The following is a 5,000-nucleotide window of genomic DNA, read 5'->3' on the forward strand; positions in this document are numbered from 1 at the left end:
GGAGAGTGGGAGGGAGGGAGGGAGAGGGAGGGAGGGAGGGATGGAAGGAGGGAGGGGGCGGGTGTCAGGGGATTGGGGATGTCTTAGTGCTGTTTTAAAGCTAGGGTCGGCTATTTGTTTTAGAAGCATTTTTGTCATTTTTGTTGAAATACTCTTTACTGCAAGCGATAAATCAAATGCCCTGACAAAAAGATATTTCAATCCGGTATCTGAGGCTGGCGCGGGCCTCTTATAAGGCCGTCCACTCATTTCACGCTGCCCCTATGAAACCATTGGATGTCTCTCTACCTAACTACCCTGCTCCCTGTGCGTTTATGCGCAATTGCAAGACTGGATTCTTCCACAAGGCTAGGCATACTGGATACTGGATACTTTCAAAATCTTACTCTGGTTACTCTGTTTACGCTGGCTGGGTTTTCCAAACGACCTACCCTAGCTATACGGTTCATAGTTGAACTGGAATAATATGACTTTATCCTCAACCTATTTTGACATCATACCTGGACTATGAAGTACACAGGGTGTGTTTGAGTTTAGTCAGGTTTTTATTATTAGGTTGGTTGACACATTCAATGACACATTCACTCAAGGCACGCTGGGACGCAGGAGATTCGCAAACCTGCTAGCAACATACTAGCCTACGTTGCAGAGTCTTTGACACTAGGTGGATTGAATGAGTTAGTTAGCCAGGTTAGTTAGTTAGCCAGGGTGTGACACTGAGGTGCCTCTATGTTTGAACATTGCTCATGGCAGGGACTGTAAACTGGAGTTTTGGACCTATAAGTACTGTGGTGCTGCCCCGTCTCGAGGTGTACTACGTGCAGGCGAAGGCCGTCGCAACACTGTAAAAATGTCCCAAACTCAAGCTGGAAAATAAATATACATTCACATTGTTTGAGGTGCTTCCTTTCTGCTCCTCAATGACTCTTGAACAAACAAAGCACGTGTCAAACTCTTTCGTCTTAGCTATAGTGTACCAACCACCGGGCCCGTACTCACTTATGTAGATGAGTTCTCAGAATTTGCAGCTGATCTTGTTACATATTCAGACAAAGTTCTGCTTATTTGGGGATTTCAACATTCATGTGAATAACCCGGCTAATTCTCTCTGAAATGTTTTTCTGTTTATCACAGTGACTGTTTATCACGGTTGGCTTCAAACACACAATGGTGGAAACACACCAGACCATGTCTTGACATTTCAGAGCTCCAGCTTGTGCAGAACGCTGCAGCGAGACTACTGACTAGAACGAGAAAATGTGTCCATATTACTCCTATTCTCGTCTCTCTACGCTGGCTCCCAATAACTGCCAGATCGGATTTTAAGATGCTACTTCTTACCTATAAAGCCTTGCATGGACGAGCTCCATCCTACCTGAAGGAACTTATCATTCCTTATAGTCCTTCATGGCCCCTCCGGTCTTTGGGAGCTGGCCTTCATTCAATACCAAAGGTTGAAAATAAATCAGCAGGGCCGAGAGCGTTTGCCTATCAAGCGCCCTAATCAGGGAAGATGACTCTGCCGAGCTATTAAAGCAAAGCTGAAAACCTACCTTTACAGTTTTTCGTTAGAAAACCAGGGGAGCCAAACCAGCTGCTGATGTCGGGACTAATGCTGAATGCGTGGATTAAGTATGTCAGTGTCTGTGTCTGACTATGTGAATGCTTCTGATTGTATCAATGTGTGTAATCACTAAATTAGCAGATGTCTACATGTTTTCTGTGCCCTTTCCCTCTTCTAATTCATTATTCCATCTGTTTTAGCGGGTTGCGGTGACTGTGACTGGATGTCTGGACTCTCCTTATGGTTAATGGCCAGCGCCCCATCACCCAAGACACAATTTATATTAATTTTATAAATTATTAAAAATGTTTTGCTTGCATGTATGTCAATTACGGCACCCAATGCGCTCCTGACCATCCATGAAAGGAGGGATCCCCCACTCTGCCTTCCTTCCCTTCTCTTCCTTGCTAATTAAGGGAGTTTATCTCGCCCTCTTGGGGGTCTAGTGTTAAGGGGGTGTCATAAATACTGGCCTGTTAAGCCCTTTGAGACTGTACCTGTGATCAAGGGCTATACCAATACAATTGAATTGAATTGAATCGAAAGCATGAATACAAGTGCTGCCGGAATCATTAGCGACTGTAATTCCAAACGTTTTTTTTGCATATCTCTGCATTCTTTCATGACGTCGAACATTAATTCCACACATAATCCCACATCATTATTTGCGCACAAAAACGTTCATCCTGTTAGCTGTAGCCACCGCAGAATATCCACTTGACATCTTCCCTCTATTCATTCCACAACACAAACAGAGAACACGCTGGCTGATTAAAACCAATCCCCCATCCTCTGAAGACTCGGTCCTCCTGGAAAACACACATGCACCCTGGGATCCACCGGGTCTGAGTGATGTTATTAGACTGAGCAATGAACAAGGCCCCCGAGGTGAGTAAATGCGTTTACATGTTCTTGGTAAAGCGATGTGCACGCTCAGTGGTACGTGGCGTGTTTCGTTCCCTGTAGGACGAGGTGATGATGAATGTTACCGTGCAACAGGGGAGAGGGGGGGTTCAGCGGTCCGTGGTGAATCTCCCTGTGCCCCCTACTCACAGGTTCTTCTCTTTGCTCGGTGTCCATTCATTTTGCTCCAAAGCCCCGTCCTGTGAGAGGATACACACTGTTATGTTTTGCTTCATTTAGCGCGCTCGCCGACAAGGAAATAAATGAGCGCTTTTTAGGTGGGGGTTGGAAAAAAACCCTGTTTATAGCGGGTTTTAACATAACTCATACTTTTCATCTTCAATTAGCAAGTCAGTGACCATGTTATTATGGGAGTGTCTCATTTCTCGCTGTTTAAACATTAGCATCGCTCAGCGCTGCTCTCCACAGCCAAGGGTAATGTTTCCCCTCTGTTCTTACAAGCATGTCTTTCAACGTGCGCAACTTTTTGGGACAAAGGACATGTGAGATTGAGCACATACTACAAATTGTTGGGTCGCTTTCCAGGTTAAATAATCAATGACCAAGAGGTCGAGTCCGTCCCCAGTGCCCTGAGACTGAGAGATCTGTGTGTGTGTGTGTGTGTACGTGTGTGTGTGTGCGTGTGTGTGTGTGTGTGTGTGTGCATGTGTACGTGTGTGTGTGCGTGTGTGTGTGTGTGTGTGTGTGTGTGTGTGTGTGTGTGTGTGTGTGCGCGTACGTGCGTGGGTGTGGGTGTGGATGTGGGTGTGTGGGTGTTTATGTCTTCTTCTCCGGGGGTCTGGATAGAAGGTTTCTATTGGATGTTAAAATAGCCCACTTCATTAAATTAGTACTTGTGACTTTTGTCACTTGTGCAAGACGCAATCTGAGAGAAGAAAGTAACTTCTCTCTGGGTGACCACAAACATCCCAAAAGATCTCCCTGTTATTAAAGTTTACTCACATCACAACTCAATTCAACGCATACTAGTGTTGAAACATAGCTGAACTTTACTATATATATAACAGAACACACACACGCGCGCACACTCACACACAAACACACACAGACACACACTTGTATCATTTTCCAGGCTTTGAATCAAAATGAGAAATTCAAGCGAGAAAAGAAAAGCCGATGTTGACACCAACACACACAAACACACACACAGACACGCACACACCTTTGTGTCCTATAGTTTCCATGGTTTGATTCAAAACAAAAAATATCAAGCAAAAAGAAGCCGAAAAAAGAAAGCCCGATTTCGACGTGGAACATCCGCTGACCAAACGACGCAGTGGGGTTTGAACCATCGTCCCCGTGTTTGTCCTCACACACAGGTACACACAATCACACACACACACACACACGTACGCACACACTGGCTGCTCTTTCATCCGTAATCCCTGAGTAAAGCCTTCGGACAACACAGGGCCAACGGCCCCATTGTGTGGCATTCCATGTGGCTCTCTGAAGGTGTGTGGTTAACCCCTACTGTATACAGGTGGAACCGGCACTTCAAAGGCAGGGGCGTGCTGGAGGGGGGGGGGGGGGGGGGGGGGTCTGCTAGTGGGGCCCGGTCAGGGGGAGGGCGAAGGGTCGTTGGCAGGTCTGGCCAGGAGTGGGGCGTCATTAGGGTTCCATTAATCCAGCCTCACGTGACTCGTGAAAAAATCATGAGGACAACACGCAGCCAGGCACCCCATGAATGAGTGAGTGAGTGTAGGAAACGTATTCTGTGACGGAGTGGACGGGGTTATTGTCGGGCCTGACAGAGATTACAAGAATAAGACGTAGTACATGTATATACATGTAGATATGTATCATATGCTATCAATGTGCTACTTGATAATACATTGTGAGGTTATAGGCCTGCTGAATAATAAACATGCTCATTTACTTATTTTATCTATTATATATATATATAATAGATTAAAAAAAAATATATATATATATATATATAAATATATATATATATATTTAATAATATTGCATATAATGAATATAAAGTCAGAGTACACTACAACTCATCTTGTGAATCACGTTCACAGGAAATGTGGTGACGTCATTAATCTTAGCCAAACCCGCCCGCCTATTTAAGGCAGAAAACACGCTTTGCATTCCTTATGTGAAACACCAAAATAAATGAAGTGTACAGTCGCAGTTGAAGAGCTTCCCACCCAACAACCAGCCCACATTTCCCGAAACACACACACACACACACACACAGAAACACACGCCCCCCTCACCCCCACCCCTACACACACAAACACATTAACACAGACTCAAACACTCAGACAAACAAACAACCCCCCCCCACACACACAAAGAAACACACACACACACACACACACACACACACACAGAAACACCCCCCCCCCACACACACACACACACACACACACCAACACAGACTCACCCACTCAGACACACACCCTCACACACACACACACACAGTCTTCAGCTCCGACACTGCGGAGTAGCCTGCAGGACCACATTCATTGTGTTTACACCTCGCACCTCTCTCACGTCG

Source organism: Micromesistius poutassou (genome assembly GCF_964030765.1).
Source record: "Micromesistius poutassou genome assembly, chromosome: 16".
Lineage (NCBI taxonomy): Eukaryota > Metazoa > Chordata > Actinopteri > Gadiformes > Gadidae > Micromesistius > Micromesistius poutassou.